General features: G+C 40.1%; 4 non-coding genes across 4 annotated transcripts; 3 read left to right on the forward strand and 1 right to left on the reverse strand.

Annotated features, from left to right (window-relative positions):
• Positions 1-669: 669 nt before the first annotated feature.
• Positions 670-757, reverse strand: TRNAR-UCU (transfer RNA arginine (anticodon UCU)). Its single transcript is given in 2 exon segments — positions 670-705; positions 721-757. It is a non-coding gene; the product is annotated as a tRNA-Arg (tRNA).
• A 4742-nt stretch (positions 758-5499) lies between these two features.
• On the forward strand, positions 5500-5581 carry TRNAS-AGA (transfer RNA serine (anticodon AGA)). Its single transcript has one exon. It is a non-coding gene; the product is annotated as a tRNA-Ser (tRNA).
• A 6234-nt stretch (positions 5582-11815) lies between these two features.
• Positions 11816-11887, forward strand: TRNAQ-CUG (transfer RNA glutamine (anticodon CUG)). Its single transcript has one exon. It is a non-coding gene; the product is annotated as a tRNA-Gln (tRNA).
• A 4602-nt stretch (positions 11888-16489) lies between these two features.
• TRNAS-AGA (transfer RNA serine (anticodon AGA)) lies at positions 16490-16571 on the forward strand. Its single transcript has one exon. It is a non-coding gene; the product is annotated as a tRNA-Ser (tRNA).
• The last annotated feature ends 8991 nt before the right edge of the window (positions 16572-25562 follow it).

Below are 25562 nucleotides of genomic sequence, written 5' to 3' on the forward strand. Positions count from 1 at the left end.
TTGGCATTTTTAGAATGAACTCCCCAAAACTAAGCAAAGCATTCAAGCAAAAAAAAAAAAATTTTTTTTTTCTCATTGTGACAGACCACATTTCTTATGAATGTCCTATATGTGACTGTTTATCTTTGGACCCAGAAAATGACCCATGCACACACCCGTTTCTACTTCTGCCTTATTACTGCATTCTTATTAGTAACAATACAATCTGTCTATCCACTGACCCAATTTTGGGTGCTTAAAAGTTCTTGTTTAGCAGTCCTGGGCTCTAGTAACAGCTCTACTTACAATATGTAGCCACTCCAAGGAATGAGAATGACACTTTCAACTTTGAGAATGACAGAATCTACTTTTCCTCCCATAGGATTTCAAGTATAATTTAAGCTCCAACAATTCTCCCTGATATCTGGCTTTCTGATTCTTTCTCTATTCCTGCTATCATGTATATACACACAAAAGATGGGTAGGATATATAATTTTTTCATCAAATCACTGTTGACACACGTGGGAATGCTTATGAAGAAGCTCCTCAAATGTAAACACCAGAAAGTAGAAATATCGGCAGTGAGAAATGTAGGGACCTGGTATTCGCTGACTGTGGAGAAAACGTTCAATTCATACAGGAACGGACCGACTATTGGCAAGGGCATCCACTTGGTGACAAAACATCCGCGACTCTGGCGGGACTCGAACCCGCAACCTTTGAATACCTCGTTTCCACACTAGAAGTCCAATGCGCTATCCATTGCGCCACAGAGCCTGACAATGCATGGGGCTTGGCTGGTTCCCAAAGACTGGTGATTATTTATTTGCCTATCAATAAATACAATTCGTGGAGATTTAATCTGTTCCAGTCACCGTGAAAGTTCAAGAAACACAAAAACAAATAAGACAGTGCAAGGGACACGCAGTGCCCAACATAGGGGAATTTCTGAGCCTTTCAGTGACTAATGTCATTCATTGTCATGAAATAAGAAATAGTTTGTCCAGTTTCATTTGGTCTCTCCAAGTCCACTCTCGGGACGGTTGGCTTCGCAAACATGGAATTTGAGGAACTTCCAGCAAATGACGTTGGGAGATATTGTAAATATGTGGCCAGCCCCACCACTCCCTTTCCTCCAGTTTGGAGTCCTCTCTTTCGATCTGGGGGCCCTTCTTGTTCGTACTTGTGTTCTTTTTGAAAACGGTGAGTTCGTATGTTGTTTTGCCAATGGGCTCATGGAGCAACGCAATCCCACTGTCGCCCTCTCTCTTGAAGGAAAGGACTACAGTTTTTAAATGCGTCCAGGGAGCTTTGGAAAGATCGCAGGTTTTCTAACTCGGGAATTTTCTTTTGGTGACTGCGCTGAGATTAAAAGACGCCTTTTTATTCGCTGCCGCTTTTCTGTGACACCGTATGGTCCAGTCGCACTGGTTCATTTAGCGACCGTCGGTCACGTGGGTTGATGTCTTTGAAGACAGAAAGGGATGAATTACAGGTGAGGTCATTAAGGGTGAAACTCAAGTGCAGGAGAGTCCAAGGTTTGTTGACCCGGAGCAGGCGAGTGGTTGTGATCTGAGGAACTGGAGGAGGGTTGTGGAAGGAAGAGAAGAAAGCTCAGGCCATTTTATTTCAGAAATGAAAATAGTTCTGAAAATTACAAGACAAAACGCGATCTCTGAACCGACTGTCTGGAAAAACGCAAAGCAGAAAAAGGACGTGTTAGACCAGAGCTGAAGTTTGAGTTGAGTGAAAAAGTTCTTGCAGCCCTAGAGTCTAGGAGCCTGGGTATTGAGGGCCTGCGCGTTCACACCCGCAGCCCACTCCCGCATCCTCTCCTCCGGGCCGTGGTTGCTCTCCCAATGCTCGGCTTCTTCCCAGGACCACGCCGCGCATCACTCCCTTAGCTCCTCAGCTCCTTCCGGCAGCCTAAGGACTGGGGAGGTGGGAGGTAGATCTGGTCAAGCTTCCTTGACCACAGAGTTTATACTCCAGCCTCTTGTCTTTGAGGACGTGTCGGTTCAAGTCCAAGTTTCGGGAACTGAGGAGACGCGGGCCGGAGCTGAGTGGCACCTCCAGGCAGCCTCAGACTTGGAAATGCTAGTGGGAGAAGGACCCGGAATGAAGGGCACTCGAAAGAATCGGGGTCGTCTGCGTTTGCTTTCACAGCTAACCGGTAACTGACTTTGATAACAGTAAACTGGGTTGCCCTTCCCCTGGCCCAAAGGACTATTCGAAGTCTCACGTGGGGGGAATGCTGGCTAAGAGTCGGTGGGGGGCTGACCAGCTCCCTTCCTTACTGAAAAGGAGGATTCAGGGACGGTCTCCAACCCGCTCAGAAGTTCTGTCGCGCACAAAGCTCAAAGGACAGGTAGAAACATGTAAATAAAGCTATGCAGAATTAAGTTTTATTATAAATAGGGTTGATTCTGGGTTTAGAGATTATGTGGTTCATGAGAGGAGGATTTTGAGCCAGCTCCCTGCTACTGGGAAACAGGACAGGGACAGTTAATTTAGACTCCCAATCCCCATTCTGGGAATCGAAGTGTGTTGCTAGGGCACAAGTAAATACCAACACATTTTCAGATTACAAGGGAAAAGTTTTCTCAAGTCCATATCTCCCAAACTCTCATTCGTAGTTAAATTTCACCAGCTTCTCTTTTCCTCTGCTGTAACAGGAGTAATTATTCCCTTCTTTATAATCTCACAAGATGTTATTTGTTCCTGAAACCATAGCACTTACCAAATACAGTCATTTCAGCTAATTTTAAGCTTGATAACACTTGAATCAGTAATTCGTTTTGTAAAACACTGTTCTAGGAAATTAATATTAAGTGAAGAAAAACATTTGGTGCACAAAAACAATGATGGTATTTTTAAAACATTGATAACAGTAGCACAGCAGAAATTACATAGCAGTCCAACAAAGGGGAATATTTCATTAATTCTTACTTCATCTGAATAATGGAACATTACAAAGCCACTGAAATAATATTTAGAAAGCTCCTGCAAAAATATTGATATAATATTCAATTAAATTAGTAAAATACACAATTTAGAGAGATAAAAGCAGCCCTTGACATTTGGGAGCTGACCTGGTACTATCAGCTAGGACTTGATGTTCTTTTATTGAACAGAAACAATTTCACAGAGCACCAATGTCAGACAAGGCCATTCTATGACCATGGTTGATCAAGACAAAATTAAGATCACTTTGTAATCATGCCTGAACACGAACACAAACATGAAACACACACACACACACACACACACACACACACACACACACACATACACTTGCACAAAAGCATTGTTCAAACCACAAAAATGACCCCAAACCTCATCTTGGTAAATACACATGCCAAAAAATGACTAAGGTTTTTTGCCAATCATAGTTTTAGCATTGCTCTATTCTTCCTTCCTTCAGGATAGGATTTTAAATCCTAATCTTAAATTTAAGCTATTTAATCACAGAATCACCCCTTACTTCCAGACAACATTTAATCTAAAACAAAGTCCTGATTCTTTAACTCTTTTCCCAAATCGCCCAACACAAGACTAAATTCTTTGAGTACTTTTTAGTACTCTTTTACTAGGATGTACCCATGCGTCCCCGCCGTGTTCTCAATTGCTACAAGGAGCTCTATGCCCAACTTGTTCAACTGCATATGTATTCCTGGTGGTTTCTATCTGGAAGATATTGGCACAATTCATATCCTGTATGACTTCAACTATCCACATTTTTCTGCATTCAAAATACTGAGGGAGAGATAAACCAAAGTGCTGCTGTTGCTGGTTTCTCTCCATGCCCCCCTGACCCCCAGTGTGTTAGTCATCATTACCCAAGTTTTCCCAAGAAGGAGAAATTTATTTTACTTGGCACAAGAAAGATGAATTCTCTAAACGTAGACTCAAGGACTTTGAGGTTACTGAATGTTACCTCAGTAGTATTTGGTTTGAGCAACTGTCTTTTTCAATGCCCTTCACAATCACGTGGGCCTTGAGTTTGTTTCTTGAATAATTGATGCTAGTTAGAAGTTTGTAGGAGCCATGGAGGCGTCTCTCCCCCCCATCACCTGCTAATATTTAATTAGACTTTTTAAATTATTTTGTATGCATACTTTGATAAACTAATCTTTTATGGGCCTTTATTTTCATAACAAAAAAATTGTAACTTTAAAAAAACGTTTTAGGAACCCTCATGACACAGGTCTGCCCCAAAAATACTCCTACAGGGACAGAAGATAAAGATTTTAAATATATTTGGCAATCTCTTAATGCACATGGTTGGGAATTTTCCAAAAATTGCCAATGGAAAAACACATTAGAAATGCTCTGAATCTATGAGCACACAGAGTGAGTGATGCACTTGCTTCTCATGACCAGATTTCTTCTGTCAGTCATGGCATTATTGATCTTTTCTGGATATAGATAAAAGTAAATTATTTGATATTTAATTAGATCTACCCCTCCCATAAGGCTTTCTCAGTGATATCTGAATTGAATAGAACTCTATTTAAAGAACACTTTGTTACCTCTGGTTAAATATAATGTATTAAATCCAAGCAATTACCTACCATCTTTCTCAAGGATACATCGTATTCATCAGCTCTCACCTCTTACACATTAACAGTTTGTTGGTCATAAAATGGGGACCTATATATGCATCTTGGGATCCAGCATCTGCATTTAACCATTCTATTCTGAATCGTTTCTGCAGAGCATCTGGAAATTCTGCTGAAGGAACCAGTGAGTTACAAATGTAAAAAGGAGAACAGGAAACGTGCAGTGTGAGTTACAGTTAGAGAAAACGAGCCCTTGCATTGCCCCCAAAAAACTGAACACGTACGTAATCCATTTTTTAGAAAGCAGCTATGATCTCACAGAAAATGAAACTCATGGACCGGCAATGCCTCTTCTTAATGTGTGTGGAAAGTGAAAGCGTATTTGCATCTGCAAAGCACTTTCCCAAACACAGTGAGATTAATACTTTGGGCCTAAATTAGGAGCCTAGGAACAACGAGTGAGGGAATCCAGAGGAGATTTTCAACGTCGTTTTTCTCTCCTCCCACCTTAGACACAAATCAGCGGGAGCATTTCCTTCCCTGAAACCCGTTGTGCACAGTATCATTCATCGAGCAGGCTAGAAGTTCTAGCAGAAGTGTTGGTCCCACCACGCCTAAAAGTAGGATTACGCTGATTTCCCCTCGGTGCTGAGTAAATTTGGTTCCTGTTTCGGAGACCCCAGCACCCAGCATGAAACCAACTCATCCGCGAGGGAGGCAGGCGCTAATTGGTGAACTGACCTGAACTTTGAACAATGATACTTGTACAGCGAGTACTCTCATCCCAGTTCTCCTAAATGTCGGGGCTGCCGGAGAGAGTTTGACTTCCCTCCCCAAGCTTTCATTCACCTTAGTGTTTTTGCCCAACTCGCTGCACACACTTTTATCTACACAGGAGTCTTATCTTTATATCTACCACATATCGTTTTATAGTGAGACCCCTCCCTTCCCGTACGAGTAGTCGTGGCCGAGAGGTTAAGGCGATGGACTAGAAATCCATTGGGGTTTCCCCGCGCAGGTTCGAATCCTGCCGACTGCGATCGAAATTTTAACCTACGGAGAGTGCACCTGCTCCAACCAGGCAAAAACGTGCTTCCGGCGAAAAACAGAGAGCAAATTACTCCCTCAGTAGAGCCTTAGTAATCCCCCGTTCCCATCCTTGTACAAGGCTCAAGGGTGCCCGACTTTTCTCTCCCCAAAACCCTCCCTAAAATAACACGTTGGTGAAAGTGTTAAGCTATTTCTATTTTATTAAGAATTTTGTCATAGAGTAATATTGGCTTTTTGAAATTATACGCATATATTCCTGTAACCACTACCATAATCAGGATACAGAACAGTTCCATCAATCCATAAACCTCCCTTGTGTTATCCCTTTATAGTCACCTCTTAATCCCGTACGTAACAGTTGGACAACCAGATACGTTTTCTGTTGCTTTGTTTGACTTTTTGAGAATGTTATGGAAACTGAATCATACAAAATGTAACATTAGCTTTTTGAGATTAGCTTCTTTCACTTAAGGTACAACACGCCTTGAGATTTATGCAAGTTGTTGCATATATCAAAATTTTGTACCTTTTTGCTGTTGAATAGAATTCCATTGTGTGGGTGTACCACACTTTATTTCTTCACCTATCCATTGAAGGACAGATGGGTTGTTTCCAGTTTTTGGCAATTGTGGGGGAAAAAGCTATTAACATTAGCGTATGTACATTTTCATTTTTCTTGGATAGATTCCTAGAAGTGCAGTTGCTGGGGTACATGGCAAGTGTATAACTTTATAAGAAATTGTCAAACTGTTTTCCAGAGTGGCTGTACTTTTCTTTATTATCAGCAATGAATGAGATTTCTAGTTGCTCCTCATTCTCACCAGCCACTGATGTTGTCTGTATCTTTAATTTTAACCATTTAAATAGGTGTGTAATGATACCTCATTGTTATTTTAATTTGCATTTCCTAATGGTTAATGATGCTGAACATCCTTTTGGGTGTTATTTGCCACCTTCATACTCCTTTTGGTGAAGTGTTAACTAACCTCATTGTGGTAATCATTCGCAATATATACATATATCAAATCATTATGTTGTACACCTTAAACTTACACAATGTTATATGTCAATTATATCTCAATGAAGTTGCAAAAATTAAAAATAGAATTATGATATGTTCCAGCAATTGCACTTCTGGGTATACCCAAAATAACTGAAAGCAGAGACTCAAACAGATATTTGTATACCCATGTTCATAGCAGCATTATTCACAACAGCAGAAAGACAGAAGCAATCCAAGTGTCCATTGATGGATGAATGGATAAACAAAATGTACATACATACAAAGTATACATACAATGAAATATTATTCAGCCTTAAAAAGGAGTGAAATTCTGGTGCATACTGCAACATGAGTGAAAAGACATTGTGATAAGTGAAATATGCCAGTAATAAAAGGACAAATACTGTATAAATCTGCTTATATGAGATACTTAGAGTAAATTCATAGAGATAGAAAGTAGAATGGCGGCTGCCCAGGGCTGGGAAGAGGGGGAAATGGGCAGTTATTAATTAATGGATACAGAGTTTCAGTTTGAGAAGATGAAAAATGTTATGGAGATAGATGGTGATGATGGTTGCACAGCAATGTGAATATGCTTAATGCCGTTGAACTGTACACTTAAAAATGGTCAATTTTATGTTACGCATATTTTGTCACAATAAAAAATCAAAAAGAGATTACCATTTTTGTTGTTAGTTTTGTTGGCTATTTTTCATTTTCAAAATGCATTACTTAATTTTTGCATTAAAATGCATTACTCATAAGGCAACCATACATTTTAAACCTTAAGTATGTGACTGTCACAAGATTTCTTCAGAAAGCCATAGGGTTTCCATGAGCGCTCCTGGAGCTTACAGCCTGAGTAGTCCCTAGGAGTCAAATGTTAAAGCTTTCTCCACAGCCACTTGTGTCTTTGTTGTTTGGGTTAATGAACACAAACTCACTGGATGATTTGTCTTCAACATAGTCCATTTCCATTCCTAAAAGTGTTAGCTGTGCTTTCTTTTCGATGAACACTCTGAGTCCATTTTGTATTTATTTTCTATTGCATTACTATCTGCTCTTTGCTTCATTATTTCCTTCCCTAGTGTTTCATTTGAATTAAATTAGTGGCTGATTCTTAATTTCAGGTAACGAATGCTTAATTACTCCTTAGCATTTATTTTATTTATACATATGTGTTTAAGGTACCGTTCTAGGATATCTAGGGTACTTACCCTCTAAGTACCCTTCTAGCTGCACAGTATATGTCTTGACATATACTATTTTATTATCATTTATTTCAGAATGGTTCTTAATTTCTTTCTTTTTTTGTCAATATTTTTATTGAAGTATAGTTGACTTACAATGCTATGTAAAATAGTTCCTAATTTTGATTGACATTTGGTCTTTAAACCATAAATTATTTAGAAGCATATTTATTTTGTAAACAAATACAAATTTTAACTTTTATGTTTTGATTTTTGGCACAATTTTATTGTTCTGAAATAATAGCATGTATCTAACCCTGTTATGTTTTTGGAGACTTGCTTTGTGGCCTGGTAAAATGTCAAGTTTGAGATAATTCCATGTGTGTCTGGAAAAAGTTGGAATCCAGAAGTTGGTATGTGCACTGTTCCTTATATATGTATGTATATTATATGAATTGCATTCCTTTGTCTTATGGCTATTTTTTCATGTGTGCTTTTAATTGGTTTTTCAGAGAGGTGTATTGTGCAAAACTATCCCACCATGACTGTGATGTTTATATTTCTCTTTGTACTTCCATCAATTTCTGGATTTTCTTCTCCATTTCTTAAACTTCCAGAAACAAGAAATTCTGCATAGAGCATGATTTATTTAACAGCTAGGACTTGGAGATACCAGGTGCTCCCTCCAATTGGACAACTGCAACAAGAAAAGCCTCGGGAAAAACATATATTTAATTTATACAAGCTTTAGAATATCCATTGAGACTTTAGGGACATGCTGCTTCTTAGAAATTTATGTGTTTCCTTCCTCAAAAGAAATGAGGAAAATGTAATTCAAACATAATTTGTCTCATGGGAAACTCTGGATAAAGACTGAGGATAAGCTGCAGTGCAGATTCTGATCACCCTGTGCTTAAAAATGAACCTGGTTCCATCCACTGGTCCTGACCTAGAGATGTCTAACTCTGGCTTCTCAAAACTGCATAGTCAGGAACCCACATCCCATAACCAACCACTCTGAGATGAGAGGGGCACTCAGAACTGGTTTGACTAGAATCTCAGCCTCAGGCGTGTGTGCAACTTTGCCTCGTAAGTTACAATATTGGGGCTAATGAATCGTGGAGCCTGAATTTAAAAATGTTTCTTTAGCAGCTTTATGCCTAATTTTACTTGAGTGATTTCATTTTTTAATAGTTACAATTAGACTACATGATATAAAGGAGAAACTCTTAGCCTAAGGCATAGAGTCTTCAATAATTTTGTGAATTCCCTGGTATGGTTTGCTAAGTGCTGTGTTTTGTGTCTAGGTTCATCTTGGTGTGAGAAAGTGCCTAAGTTTCCATTCCATTTGCCATGGGGTGCTAAACAAACAAAGGTTTTAGAAGTCTTCCCTAATAACTTCACAATCTATTAAAGGGAGAGAGAGGAAAATGCCAACTTAATTTTCTTATTTTGAAAAATGCATTAAATGCCTTTTGGTGGCCATGAGGCCCCAAGCAAATTCTTTTTAACTAGTACAAGCAGCTTTTCTACATGGGCTCAATGCCTTTTTCCCTCATGGCAACCAATGCTCACCAATATATTAAGGATAGAAGCCCCACCGGAAGCTCCTCTGTTCACCAGCAGTGCCCTACTTGGTTTTCACATTCACATACTGATGCTGGCATGTCCCCCTAAAAGTAAACAGCAATGGGGCTTGTCTGAGCCATAATTCTAAGTCCATTATGGAGCTTATTCTTTATTTTCTCTTTTATATATTACTATATTGTTGCTGCCCAAGATAAACCACTCCATCTTTTACAATTAGGATCCATGTGCTGCACTCTTATTGTGCATTTTGTGTATGGAAGATCATGGACCAGCACTTTCTGCAGAGTAGCAGTATTAATTCTTGTACAAACCAAATTCCATTTTATTTGTATTTTAGCTTTCCATCATACCTGTGCCATTAGTCTGCGTTACAAGCGCTTTCTCCAACCTATTCCTGGCTAGGCTTTGTTTTATGTACACGTTGATAGAGCTCCCTTCCTAGTAGATACGCATCTCCACAAGGACAGGGGTTGCACGCTTATCTTGGTTATCTTTATGCCTCCAGCACCTTCACAGGAATTCAGTAAAACTAGCTAAACAAATGATTTGAAAAAGGTGCTAATCTAATGACTTTTTTCCACAATAAGAACTTAAAAAAATCTGTTTGAATTTTTTGTTTCATTTCTAATTTCTTCTTATCCCATTGCTTCTTCCTGATTTTCTGATACACACACACACACACACACACACACACACACATATATATATATATATATATATATATATATATATAGAGAGAGAGAGAGAGAGAGAGAGAGAGAGAGAGAGAGTAGCCCTAGCCAAAGAGGTGACATCCTCTATCACCCGGCCTGAGAGAATGGCTTATTTAGGAAAGGTGGGGAGGTTTTATCTCTGGACTCTGCAAGCGTTAGTTCTACATTCCCTTTAAAATTATTTCCTTTGGCTATGGTTTTTGTTCTGTGCTCTTGTGAGTTACAGGATAATACTTTATTCACGCGCTGAAGATCATATGCAGTTGTGTTGGGAGAACACAACTCAGAGTCTGGTGCAAGTTCCTATAGCCTTTAGAAGGTCCGCACTATAAGGGTTTTGCACGGGGTTGATGTTTTGCAAGCTCCTCGTGTGTTTGTTTGTAACCACTGAGACTACTGGAAGGAGAAGTGGGCCCTCTTTGCAATTTTGTTCATCTCAGTTAGCAGGAGAGTTCCATTCTGTTATCTTCCGCCGCGTGGGCGAGTGCACCAGACAGCAGGAAGCTGCTGTGAGTGAGAGGCAGAGGGCCGTACGTGGCGACGTTCTCGCTGCCATCGCAGAGGCCTCTGTCACTGAACTCTCAGAACAGTCCTGAGGGCGGACATTTGTTTTCCCCGGGTAGTCACTGCGCCGCCTCATTTAAGGGGGCAGATGTCCTTCCATGGAGTTAGAAGTCATTATGCAGTCGTAGGAGAACGCCTATATACACATCCACTGGGACGAGTGCTGGGAAAGGAGCCAGCGTCCCCAGAATTCAACCAACACAAATTCCAGAGCGCAACTCGGCTAAAGCTCTGTGGAAATCTCAACAGAAACTTGCTGCTGGGAGGCCTCGGTGAGTGCAGCCGAAAGGAGGCGAGAAGCCAGGCGAGCTGAAAGGGAGTCAGGGGCTCTATTGGCTGCGTAGACGCGGACGGATCCACCGACACCGCCCAAGAAACCTAGTGTTTAAGGAAGCGCGCTGGGTCTAAGAAAAAGGTGTCTATGGAATAGCAGTAAAACAAACAAACAAACAAAAACACCCCACAAAGTCTTTAGTACAATTTGGCAGCCTTCACTGGGCACCTTCTCCTCGATGAAGGCGAGTATGATGTCTCTGATCCTGAAATATCGCGTCCCTTACAGATCGCTACAGGTGACAAAATTCAGACTTTTTCTTCAAGCATACCTTTTCCATTTTCTCGAAAACATAGCTTTTCTCAAGGTTTCTTCTGTGAATGTGCCAGAAATTAACACATTAAAGCTTGTTTTCCTAGAGGCAATGGACCTGATAACTACATAATCTCTGTGGGGAAAAATATCACATGGCTGAAATTGGGCAGAGGTGCAGATAAAAGACTTGAAATTTCTAAGGCTCAGTTTTCCCGTCTATATAAAGACTAAAAAAGTTTCAGCGAGTTTTTAAGTATTAAATCATATAATGGATATAAGACGTTCAGTTCAGTGCTGGTGTATATAAGAACTGCTCACTCTGTTTTTCTTAATGAAGAAAGCGAGGGCTAGGATTGCCAAGTTTCTGAATTAATGGTAGGGGGCAGACACTATGGGTTCCTTGGCAAAAAATAGGATGAAAAGTAAAAATATATAAAATTAAATCCCCTAGGATTTTCTTCGAAAGTGACCTGAGTGGACGTAGACTAAAAATTTTGATTGTTTAAGCTAAATGATTTCAGTAGAGCTACTAAGACATATCATGGACAATTATGAGGTGAAGTGCTTCGTGTGCGGTTCCATGGTGTAATGGTTAGCACTCTGGATTCTGAATCCAGCGATCCGAGTTCAAGTCTCGGTGGAACCTGCTTCGTCCTTCCGTTTCACTTGTTTTCCCCCGGAAAATACTGTCCACCTAAAAGACCGCTATCAATTTTGCCTCTAATATCTCCTGTGAGCTCCTGTGAGTCCAAACATATCTGTATCTGAGTGAGGAGGCAGAAGTGGAATTCCATTCTGGTTTAATGGAATTCATTTTATAAGGAATAAAAGAAGTATCAGAAGTAAGTTAAGTACAGGTGGAAGATAACAAAACCCCTGCACTCTGCTGCGACTAGAAAACCAACTCTAATAAAAAGCAATAACGCTCTTTTAATAAAGTTTATTTTCTGTGCACATTAAAAAGAATATTTGAAATTGTTCAATATTTCAAATACGGGAAATAAATAAATCTAATAGTATTGGATAATATACAGTTAATAGCAAATTTCTCTTCTGCCCATGACCTCTACCTGCACAATTTCTGACGCACTCCACCCCACCCACAAGGCCACTGAACCCAGTATATATAAGTGCTTTATATATACTAAATACAGACAGACACCACAGACACGGTGGGGCGGGGGGGGGGGCAGATCTAAATATGGAATATCTTAAAGTAGGTGACTCTAAGTAAAAGGGCATGCAACACTCATTATTACATTTAAAAAATATCTACAGATTTAACACACTTCAAGTTAAAATTGGGGGGGAATCCATAATGATATTTTCATTGCAATATTCGTCTGGTCATTGTGCCATGCACAAAACACCAAACATCCTTTTTTCTCAGATAAAATGAGTGACTTATGCTAATGAATGATTTCTTTACTAATTACATTCTTTGTATATAAGTTTTCCTTTCTTCATTTGTTCTTGTACTGTTTTGCCCAGGTCTCAGGAAATTTTTTTTTTTTTTTTTTAGTATAGTATTTGTCTTGGATGAAGTGTGAGTTGTTTTGTTTTGTTTTCCTGAATTAGAAATTTGCAGGCATTTCACATGGACTAGGGGCTGGGAAGATTCACACACACACACACACACACACACACACACAGTCTCTTTATGATATCAGGTTGTGTGTGGAATTTTTAAGCAAAATTTTTTTCTCACAACAACACATATCACTAACTCCAAGTGTGCTCACAATGAAGATTCTCCCCCCATACACTGATCTTATTCACTGTCTGCTTCTTCTTAACATTGCCCATGTGTAAGTTGCTTATCCAAACATTCATATGTAGATTCTCCTTCATAATAAATGAGTTCTGTGAAGTTCCTGCTTCCACATGTAAACATATTTCATTGTTCAAAACCAGAGAGTGTTGGTTTTCTCTCTCACAGTGCCACTAACTGTGAAACACTATGCACCCCTGTTTGTTTGTTTGTTTTTTGCAAATGCTGTACTGGGAAAACACTGCTTATGGTCTCATTACAGCCCTTCGACCTTCACAGTATGTGGAATCTACTCTTCATGCTCCATCATTCATATACTGCACAGATCACTTTTAGTTTGGTCAGAATTGAAGTTTGCTTTATCTTTCTTGTATTTATTGATACATAAATTTTCTTTCCCAGATGAAAATGCAAAAAACGCCTCTACTCTGCAACTGTAACTCTATCTTTACTGCATACATTTATTGCCATCACACAGTTTAAATACCAAATGGAGATATAAATATTATGGAGCTCTTGTTTATATCACATCTTAAGTGTTCAACAAAAATGGTCCGTCTCGCTACTTTTTATGAAACCCGACAGCCCTTTGGTTGACCATAGTGACAAATCAACAGTAGGAGAATATCACTGTGCTTTTATAGTAGCAAGAGGGACTGCAATGTTCTTTCAGGCGTGTTTAACCACGCAGAGTTCCTGGTAAAATCTTAGTCGACAGGATTCGAACTTGTGCAGGAAACTCTCAATGGATTTCAAGTCCAGCCCCTTAACCACTCGGCCACAACTACCACCTTACTGACTGTTTAGTGCGCTACAGTGAAAACTAGTGGTGGATATGTGGCACGTTCCCCAACAGTAGGTCTGGCAACAAAAAGTTTCTTAGCCCTGTCCAGGCCACTCCCTCAAGAATGAATGAGCTCATCTAGAGCAAATCAAGAGCCAGCTGGTGATGTAATTCAATAAAATGCTCCTAGACAAGCGACTCGAACTTCTTAGACGCTGGAGCTTGTCCAAAAGCCGGTGATAATCTTGGACACGCACGATCACACCTAATTCTCGGGAACCTGCTGAAGGGGAACTTTGAGTTTAGAGTGAGCTCTAAACAACCTCCAGTCGCAAATACCAATGGGAGAAGGAACTCGAATGAAGGGAACGTGCGAGAAATGGCGGGGGTGGGGGTGGGGAGTCATCTATGTTTACTTTCAGGTTTAAAATCTAAATCAGGAATCTCTTCCATGGATCAAACTGACATGCTTCCAAAAGAACGATTAAAATTGGACTGCGGCGACAGTTCGGAATGAGGGGGCGGGGTGGGGGGCGAGCAATTTCTGTCCTAACTGGAAAAGACAAGGCAGGAGAGGTCTCGGACCCCTTCCTTTGAAGGTCACTTATGTTGTCCTAGTGAAGGACGCGAGACAATTCCCAAGCGAACGAAGCCTTCAGCCTCCGGAGCCCGGAGGAAAGGGAGGAACTCAGAATACAGGTTTTCCAGGGATCCGAACTCAGTAGGAAGACATTCTCAACGCAGAATAGCGCCAAAAAGAAATGCAAACATGTATATGTCAGAATAAATCTAGCTAAATTAATAAGGTTGATTCTTGAGTCAGAGACTATCTGGTTTATGAGAATGGGATGATGAAGGGGACACCTGGCTTAGATTCCTTTTTATGGAAATGTCAAGGACTCCAAAACCAAGGACTTTCTCTGAGTTCCAGGAATGGAAGTGCATCCCCAGGGCATAAACTAGTAGATTTAAAGAGAATCTCAGATACAAAAGGAATGTGACCTCCATGATCGAGGCTGGAATTTGTCCCTCTGGTAGTTAAAAAACATGTTTTTCTTTAGGACAGTAAAAACAATCCTCCCCTCACTGTAGTCTTGCAAATATTATTTGGTCTTACTACCATGGGGCTTGCTATATACCTCCATTTAGATTCATAAGGAGTTTATAACCTTTAACACAGTAAATTTATTTTCAAGTTTGTTGTCCTTGAGCGGTCTTATCAAAGTTATTGTCCCCAGCAGCAGCGTGTGCACCACCTGGGGACTTGTGAGAAATGCAGATTCTTGGGCTCGAATTCAGATCTACAGAATTAAAAACTTGCTAGGAGCGGGGAGAGCAGAAGCCGGGAGATCCAGCAATTTGTATTAACAAGAAGCCCTCCAGGTGGTTCTGATGCCCACCGAAGTCTGAGAAGCACCCTCTTAAGGAACTAATCTTAACAAAGAAAAACACGTACTGCATAAAAATCTTTATTTTTATTTCTCATTGTGATAGCAAAAAACAGGTATTTAAAAATAGATAAGTGTTTAAATATTTTTGCTTCGTCTGTGTAATAGATCATTACAAAGCCAGTAAAACAAAATCTGGGAACACTTTGTAATTGATCTGCGAAAATGTTTATAATGTTCACTGACAAGAGCAGGATGCAAAGAACATGACTTCAACTATGCAAAACTTTTGCATATGAAATATTGGGAGTAGAGGAGGAATACTTCAAAACGTTGCTAGTGCTGGTTTCTGGGTTACAGGATTATGAGTTAATTTTGTTGTTGTTGCTTTTTACAGTGTAAAGTAATCATCAAGTTTTGTAAGTGAATAGCAGAACAATGTCTTTTATTGGTTATTTATTGATGTTGCTCGAGAGCTGATATTTGCCTCAAGTGGTAGTTGGATTAATCATCTGTCTTGTTCAATATACTCCACAGTGAAAGCATTCACCTTAAACTTGTTTCTCAAATAATCAGTGTCATTTAGAGATTGTTAGAATTAATGAAGACTTCTCCACCCCTTCTTGCTTGCTAGCATTTAACTGTATTTTTTTTCTTTTTTAAAAATCATTTTGAAAGAACACTGAGCACAGTTTTATAAGTCTTTTAAATTTGTAACATGAATTTTCACGTTTTTAAGGTTTGGGGAGCTGTTTTATTTGAGGTCTGTTCCCTAGTTATTCTTGCATATGGATGCAGGAAAATAAAAAAGTGTTAACATAGGTGGGACAATCCTTCAAATCAAATAGTTGTGAGTTTTCTAAAAGATTGAAATCTTTTAGAAATTTCAGAATCTTCCACTATATGGATGTCCCAAAAATTTATTTTTAAAACTGATGGTCATTTCAAGTTTTTCAAATCGTGGTTATACTCATAATTCTGCAACAAATGTTAGAGTGTGTCTCAGTTTTGAGTGTGTGTATCTCAAGGATCCCCATCAGAAGCTGCCAGATCAGGAAGCTGGTCTCTCAGGATGTCTCCTGCTTAGGTTTCTTCTAGCAGAGCATCAGAATAAGCGGCACTTCCAGGCTGAGGAGGAAGTGTTACTTGCCAATTTGCCGCCATAGCATGATATTTGTCTAAATGATGTCAAGGAATAAGAAATTTTTCTTAATATGAATACACTTTCTGGTAGAAAATTTGATCCTTTGAAGAGAGCTGGAGTTCCATGCAGCTACTTATGCTAACAGAAGGAGCAGCTGCTACGTAGTCGTGGCCGAGTGGTTAAGGCGATGGACTAGAAATCCATTGGGGTTTCCCCGCGCAGGTTCGAATCCTACCGACTACGGCACCTTTCCCTATTGAGACAGCCAGTTGGGGAAGAATGCTGTTGCCTTACAGAGAGAAACTGGATTGTTCTCCAACCTGGCTCTTTATGGTTGCCGCTGAAAGGCTCCACGAAGCAACCGGATTATGCCCCAAACAGTGTGGGGTCTTCTTATTACTATTGTTATCTTTAGGTAATTACTACTATTATTTTTAAGTAATTCTCCCTAGAAGAGCCAAGGCTTTGGTGACGCCTTCCTGCTTCCTGCAATCAAAACCTTGCTTACAAAACAGATTTTCCTAAAGAAAAAACTTGATAGGAGCATTTCCCTGTCCAAAGAATCGCACCCTTATCAGGGCTCTTCTCTAATCATGTACGTCTTTGTTCACGTACAAAAGGAAACTCCACGAAATCTTGGATCAAATACAAATGAAAGTCAAGACTCATAGCTAGGTCACCAAGTCGCGAATCCAAACTGGGTATTAATAAGCAAACTACTTACACAACTAAAGAAATTAAATAAAGCCATTTCCTTTGTGATCCAGCCAGATAGGGACGACAACATTACACCTGGCTGGCTTTTACTGGGGCCCCAAAGCAGTTATGGGTATGACTGTGGATGGATCTGCAAGTTGTATTTTTTTCTTATTCTTAACTTACTGGGTCCCCAGACATTCTCCACTGGGCAGCGATCTTCCAGGTAGGCGGTAGGTCATATCTGGTGAGGCTGAAATCAAAAGAAGAAAAACAGGGATTTGAATCATAGATGCTCAGATTAAAAGTGTGCATCTCTGGAGCCCTGTGGATGAAAGGCTCTTGGTGCTGCAGCCAGGAGTCAGTGCTGTGCCTCTGAGGTGGGAGAGCCAACTTCAGGACACTGGTCCACAAGAGACCTCCCAGCTGCACATAATATCAAACAGCAAAAATCTCCGAGAGATCTCCATCTCAACGCCAGCACCCAGCTTCACTCAACGACCAGCAAGCTACAGTGCTGGACATCCTATGCCAAACAACTAGCAAGACAGGAACACAACCCCACCCATTAGCAGAGAGGCTGCCCAAAATCATAATAAGTCTACAGACACCCCAAAACACACCACCAGACGTGGACCTGCCCACCAGAAAGACAAGATCCAGCCTCATACACCAGAACACAGGCACTAGTACCCTCCACCAGGAAGCCTACACAACCCACTGAACCAACCTTAGCCACTGGGGACAGACACAAAAAACAACAGGAACTACGAACCTTCAGCCTGCAAAAAAGGAGACCCCAAAAACAGTAAGATAAGCAAAATGAAAAGACAGAAAAACACACAGCAGATGAAGGAGCAAGATAAAAACCCACCAGACCTAACAAATGAAGAGGAAATAGGCAGTCTACCTGAAAAAGAATTCAGAATAATGATAGTAAGGTTGATCCGAAATCTTGGAGATAGAATGGACAATAGAATGGACAAATTGCAAGAATCAGTTAACAAGGACCTAGAAGAACTAAAGATGAAACAAGCAACGATGAACAACACAATAAATGAAATTAAAAGTACTCTAGATGGGATCAATAGCAGAATAACTGAGGCAGAAGAACGGATAAGTGACCTGGAAGATAAAATAGTGGAAATAACTACTGCAGAGCAGAATAAAGAAAAAAGAATGAAAAGAACTGAGGACAGTCTCAGAGACCTCTGGGACAACATTAAACGCACCAACATTCGAATTATAGGGGTTCCAGAAGAAGAAGAGAAAAAGAAAGGGACTGAGAAAATATTTGAAGAGATTATAGTTGAAAACTTCCCTAATATGGGAAAGGAAATAGTTAATCAAGTCCAGGAAGCACAGAGAGTCCCATACAGGATAAATCCAAGGAGAAATACGCCAAGACACATATTAATCAAACTGTCAAAAATTAAATACAAAGAAAACATATTAAAAGCAGCAAGGGAAAAACAACAAATAACACACAAGGGAATCCCCATAAGGTTAACAGCTGATCTTTCAGCAGAAACTCTGCAAGCCAGAAGGGAGTGGCAGGACATATTGAAAGTGTTGAAGGAGAAAAACCTGCAACCAAGATTACTCTACCCAGCAAGGATCTCATTCAGATTTGATGGAGAAATTAAAACCTTTACAGACAAGCAAAAGCTGAGAGAGTTCAGCACCACCAAACCAGCTCTACAACAACTGCTAAAGGAACTTCTCTAGGCAAGAAACACAAAAGAAGGAAAGGACCTACAATAACGAACCCAAAACAATTAAGAAAATGGGAATAGGAACACACATATCGATAATTACCTTAAATGTAAATGGACTAAATGCTCCCACCAAAAGACACAGATTGGCTGAATGGATACAAAAACAAGACCCATGTATTTGCTGTCTACAAGAGACCCACTTCAGACCTAGAGACACATACAGACTGAAAGTAAGGGGATGGAAAAAGGTATTTCATGCAAATGGAAACCAAAAGAAAGCTGGAGTAGCAATTCTCATATCAGACAAAATAGACTTTAAAACAAAGACTATTAGAAGAGACAAAGAAGGACACTACATAATGATCAAGGGATCGATCCAAGAGGAAGATATAACAATTGTAAATATTTATGCACCCAACATAGGTGCACCTCAATACATAAGGCAAATACTAACAGCCATAAAAGGGGAAATCAACAGTAACACATTCATAGTAGGGGACTTTAACACCCCACTTTCACCAATGGACAGATCATCCAAAATGAAAATAAATAAGGAAACACAAGCTTTAAATGATACATTAAACGAGATGGAGTTAATTGATATTTATAGGACATTCCATCCAAAAACAACAGAATACACATTTTTCTCAAGTGCCCATGGAACATTCTCCAGGATAGATCATATCTTGGGTCACAAATCAAGCCTTGGTAAATTTAAGAAAATTGAAATTGTATCAAGTATCTTTTCTGACCACAACGCCATGAGACTAGATATCAATTACAGGAAAAGATCTGTAAAAAATACAAACACATGGAGGCTAAACAATACACTACTTAATAATGAAGTGATCACTGAAGAAATCAAAGAGGAAATCAAAAAATACCTAGAAACAAATGACAATGGAGACACAACGACCCAAAACCTGTGGGATGCAGCAAAAGCAGTTCTAAGGGGGAAGTTTATAGCAATACAAGCCCACCTTAAGAAGCAGGAAACATCTCGAATAAACAACCTAACCTTGCACCTCAAGCAATTAGAGAAAGAAGAACAAAAAAACCCCAAAGCTAGCAGAAGGAAAGAAATCATAAAAATCAGATCAGAAATAAATGAAAAAGAAATGAAGGAAACAATAGCAAAGATCAATAAAACTAAAAGCTGGTTCTTTGAGAAGATAAACAAAATTGATAAACCACTAGCCAGACTGATCAAGAAAAAAAGGGAGAAGACTCAAATCAATAGAATTAGAAATGAAAAAGGAGAGGTAACAACTGACACTGCAGAAATAAAAGAGATCATGAGAGATTACTACAAGCAACTCTATGCCAATAAAATGGACAATCTGGAAGAAATGGACAAATTCTTAGAAATGCACAACCTGCCAAGACTGAATCAGGAAGAAATAGAAAATATGAACAGACCAATCACAAGCACTGAAATTGAAACTGTGATTAAAAATCTTCCAACAAACAAAAGCCCAGGACCAGATGGCTTCACAGGTGAATTCTATCAAACATTTAGAGAAGAGCTAACACCTATCCTTCTCAAACTCTTCCAAAATATAGCAGAGGGAGGAACACTCCCAAACTCCTTCTACGAGGCCACCATCACCTTGATACCAAAACCAGACAAGGATGTCACAAAGAAAGAAAACTACAGGCCAATATCACTGATGAACATAGATGCAAAAATCCTCAACAAAATACTAGTAAACAGAATCCAACAGCACATTAAAAGCATCATACACCATGATCAAGTGGGGTTTATTCCAGGAATGCAAGGATTCTTCAATATATGCAAATCAATCAACATCATACACCATATTAACAAACTGAAGGAGAAAAACCATATGATCATCTCAATAGATGCAGAGAAAGCTTTTGACAAAATTCAACACCCATTTATGATAAAAACCCTGCAGAAAGTAGGCATAGAGGGAACTTTCCTCAACATAATAAAGGCCATATATGACAAGCCCACAGCAAACATCATCCTCAATGGTGAAAAACTGAAAGCATCTCCACTAAGATCAGGAACAAGACAAGGTTGCCCACTCTCACCACTCTTATTCAACATAGTTTTGGAAGTTTTAGCCACAGCAATCAGAGAAGAAAAGGAAATAAAAGGAATCCAAATCGGAAAAGAAGAAGTAAAGCTGTCACTGTTTGCAGATGACATGATCCTATACATAGAGAACCCTAAAGATGCTACCAGAAAACTACTAGAGATAATCAATGAATTTGGTAAAGTGGCAGGATACAAAATTAATGCACAGAAATCTCTGGCATTCCTATATACTAATGATGAAAAATCTGAAAGTGAAATCAAGAAAACACTCCCATTTACCATTGCAACAAAAAGAATAAAATATCTAGGAATAAACCTACCTAAGGAGACAAAAGATCTGTATGCAGAAAATTATAAGACACTGATGAAAGAAATTAAAGATGATACAAATAGATGGAGAGATATACCATGTTCTTGGATTGGAAGAATCAACATTGTGAAAATGACTCTACTACCCAAAGCAATCTATAGATTCAATGCAATCCCTATCAAGCTACCACTGGCATTTTTCACAGAACTAGAACAAAAAATTTCACAATTTGTATGGAAACACAAAAGACCCCGAATAGCCAAAGCAATCTTGAGAACGAAAGAAGGAACTGGAGGAATCAGGCTCCCAGACTTCAGACTATACTACAAAGCTACAGTTATCAAGACGGTATGGTACTGGCACAAAAACAGAAAGATAGATCAATGGAACAGGATAGAAAGCCCAGAGATAAACCCACACACATATGGTCACCTTATCTTTGACAAAGGAGGCAGAAATGTACAGTGGAGAAAGGACAGCCTATTCAATAAGTGGTGCTGGGAAAACTGGACAGCTACATGTAAAAGTATGAGATTAGATCACTCCCTAACACCATACAGAAAAATAAGCTCAAAATGGATTAAAGACCTAAATGTAAGGCCAGAAATTATCAAACTCTTAGAGGAAAACATAGGCAGAACACTCTATGACATAAATCACAGCAAGGTCCTTTTTGACCCACCTCCTAGAGAAATGGAAATAAAAACAAAAGTAAACAAATGGGACCTAATGAAACTTCAAAGCTTTTGCGCAGCAAAGGAAACCATAAAGAAGACCAAAAGACAACCCTCAGAATGGGAGAAAATATTTGCAAATGAAGCAACGGACAAAGGATTAATCTCCAAAATTTATAAGCAGCTCATGCAGCTTAATAACAAAAAAACAAACAAGCCAATCCAAAAATGGGCAGAAGACCTAAATAGACATTTCTCCAAAGAAGATATACAGAGTGCCAACAAACACATGAAAGAATGCTCAACATCACTAATCATTAGAGAAATGCAAATCAAAACTACAATGAGATATCATCTTACACCAGTCAGAATGGCCATCATCAAAAAATCTAGAAACAATAAATGCTGGAGAGGGTGTGGAGAAAAGGGAACCCTCTTACACTGTTGGTGGGAATGTAAATTGATACAGCCACTGTGGAGAACAGTATGGAGGTTCCTTAAAAAGCTACAAATAGAACTACCATATGACCCAGCAATCCCACTACTGGGCATATACCCTGAGAAAACCATAATTCAAAAAGAGTCATGTACCAAAATGTTCATTGCAGCTCTATTTACAATAGCCCAGAGATGGAAACAACCTAAGTGTCCAACATCGGATGAATGGATAAAGAAGATGTGGCACATATATACAATGGAATATTACTCAGCCATAAAAAGAGACGAAATTGAGCTATTTGTAATGAGGTGGATAGACCTAGAGTCTGTCATACAGAGTGAAGTAAGTCAGAAAGAGAGAGACAAATACCGTATGCTAACACATATATATGGAATTTAAAAAAAAAATGTCATGAAAAACCTAGGGGTGAAACAGGAATAAAGACACGGACTTACTAGAGAATGGACTTGAGGCTATGGGGAGGGGGAAGGGTAAACGGTGACAAAGCGATAAAGAGGCATGGACATATATACACTACCAAAAGTAAGGTAGTTAGCTAGTGGGAAGCAGCCGCATAGCACAGGGAGATCAGCTCAGTGCTTTGTGACCGCCTGGAGGGGTGGGATAGGGAGGGTGGGAGGGAGGGAGACGCAAGCGGGAAGAGATATGGGAATGTATGTGTATATATAACTGATTCATTTTGTTGTGAAGCTGAAACTAACATACCATTGTAAAGCAATTATACTCCAATAAAGATGTTAAAAAAAAAAATTGACAAAAAAAAAAAAAAAAAAAGTGTGCGTCTCTATCAACTCAGTGGTCCATAATCTGAGGGAATATATGGGTCTTTCCGAAGCCTTGGTAATTCCTAATTCCACCCCAGGCCTTGGGGATCGGGGGGTCGGTGGCAGCTGAGCGGGTCATTGTTGATCTCTGCATTATTGACGATAAATACACGAAAGTGCAGGGTAAAAGTAGATCAAAGTCGGGCTGAGTACTTAGGGTAAGATTGATTCAGGGAGTTTATTCCTGGGATCAATGATTGCACGTGTATGAAGGGGGTGTGTTTTATCTCCGTGTAGTCAGGAGAAAAGCCCCAGGCCCGAATTATACAAAAATGTGCGGAGGGAAACCAGCTTCTATTTGAGGAAGAAGCAACACCCAGCTGATGAAGAGGACTGAAGCATAATGTATTTGCTTGATGCCTTTTAGGTATGTGGCAGGAGGTCAGGAAGTCCTAAGCTCAAGGGTCAAGTTCCCTCCTGGTCCCTTACCTGAAACCAAACAAACGGGAGGCTGAAATTATTTTTGTTTCAGTTGGTGAAGACCGTCTCCCTCAAACTCCACATCGCCGCAGTCCTGTACTTCTGGTCTCCTTTCTCGTCATCTTCCATTCTTTTTCCTCTTCTCTCCGCTCCTCTCCCTCTTCTCCCGCCATTACCCAGCATTTCCCAACTGGACAATTTTGCCTCCGTGTCCCTTCCTCTAGGACAAGGTGGAATCACATTAATCCACCTCTGCCTCCACCCAACACATGGAGATTCCCCATCATTCCAGGTCTTTGTCTAATGCTTTCCTTCCACAGTTTATCTTGACTTCATCCCATTCAAAGACCACAACACCAGCAGTGGAGGAAATGTGTGTGGCCGTGGTCATGGTAAGGCTTCTCTGGTTCAGCATATATTTTTTGAGCACCTCTAAGTGAGAGCCAAGCAAGCATTGAGGGAGTAAGCAGTTGAGGTGGAAGACAAGTAAGATTGGGTAGCATTTGCCATCATTCTGTGGGCTTTGAAGATAGTTGGAGCAGAGAAAATGAGATACTCCTGCCCCAGGAAGATGAGAGGATGAGAATGGTTGTGAGATTGTCTCCGGTGGCTTTCTTTTGACTACCATTTCTGCTTTGTGGATGTTTCAGTAGGTGTAGGAATCAGGAAAAAAATCTCCGGACTTGAGAAAAACATGCAAATCTGGCGGAGAATGGTTTCGATCCACTGACCTCTGGGTTATGGGCCCAGCACGCTCCTGCTGCACCACTCTGCTCACTGCAAAAAGCTGAGAAATACTTTTCAATCTTGATTCTTACCCACTTTCCCAACACTTCAATGTCTTCTTTTCACTATTTTTCTTCATCCGCCTCCTCTACACTTTTCACTTTATTTCCTACCCTTACAGTCATGTCATTCTCAAAATATTAATACCACACCACCTCTAGTTTGAGATCTTCACAAATCTTCAACCCTTTCTTCAAGTGGATGCCAATCATTCCCCTTGGATTGGGAATTATGATAGCTAGGTAGGGAACAATGATGGCTACAATGTCAGATTTCCAGAACTAGAACCCAGCAAAGCCTTATAAAACCTTTCAAGAGTCAGGTTCTTCCTCAACCAAAGCCCTTGCCTCAGGATTTCTTCTTGGTCCTGGAACCGACTACCTTTCTTCTTTTCCCTCCTTCCAAGTACGCACTCCTATCTATCAGGCAAAAATGGACAATATCTCTGTTTCAGCTTTAGTTTCTCCCCTCCTCCTTTGTCTGCGCAGGTTTCACTTGCTCTGCTGCTCTCTATTATTGGAGACTCCAAAGTAAGCCTCCCTTTTTCCAAGTTCCCCCTTCTTGCGGGATTCAGGGCCAACTGCGATTCCTCCTCTCCATAACTCGATATGGAGTCCTCCACACTTCGCTCTCCACTTTCAAAGGTCTCCTCATATGGAAGATTCGTTTGAACGTGTTCTCATCGCTCGGAAACGGAGAGACTTGGGAATTAAGATAGAAGGCCCCAGCGACTCAACAGGTTGCCAAGGCCCCAAACTGGAAATGAAATCTCCCAAGGGTAGGGACAAGTCCCTTTTCTGAAATGCGGATTTTTCCGTGACCTCGGGACAAGTTTCCCCTGAGGCAAGCGTGGTTTGTAGCAGCAAGAAGTCAAACCTCAGAAGATGCTGACTGGTTTCCTCCTTGAGCTGTCCTTCATTCTTTTTGATTCTCTTCTGAATTCTGCAAGCTGCTCGCCTTCTCCAGTTGATTCTCAGAGTTTCTGTTCTTTTCCCTATTCTCTGCCACAGAAACTGCAGAGCCAGTGTTGACAGCCTAAGACAATTTTGCGGGGGGAGAAGGGGGCCCTCATTTCTACATCTGTATCGACTGCCAGTATTCTCCCGCCAGCATTAACAGAACACAGTAGCCACCTCCAAAGAGGTTCATTTGGCCTATGCAGCTGAGCATCAGTCATTTTCTAGGAAATGGAAAGTTTTGAGCCAAGACCTGAAAAAGGGTATGTGGGAAAGCTGTAAGATCATTATGGCCAGGGACTTTGACATTGCTAGAGTCAATTTT

The sequence above is a fragment of the Orcinus orca genome, chromosome 10 (genome assembly GCF_937001465.1).
Source record: "Orcinus orca chromosome 10, mOrcOrc1.1, whole genome shotgun sequence".
Taxonomy (NCBI): domain Eukaryota; kingdom Metazoa; phylum Chordata; class Mammalia; order Artiodactyla; family Delphinidae; genus Orcinus; species Orcinus orca.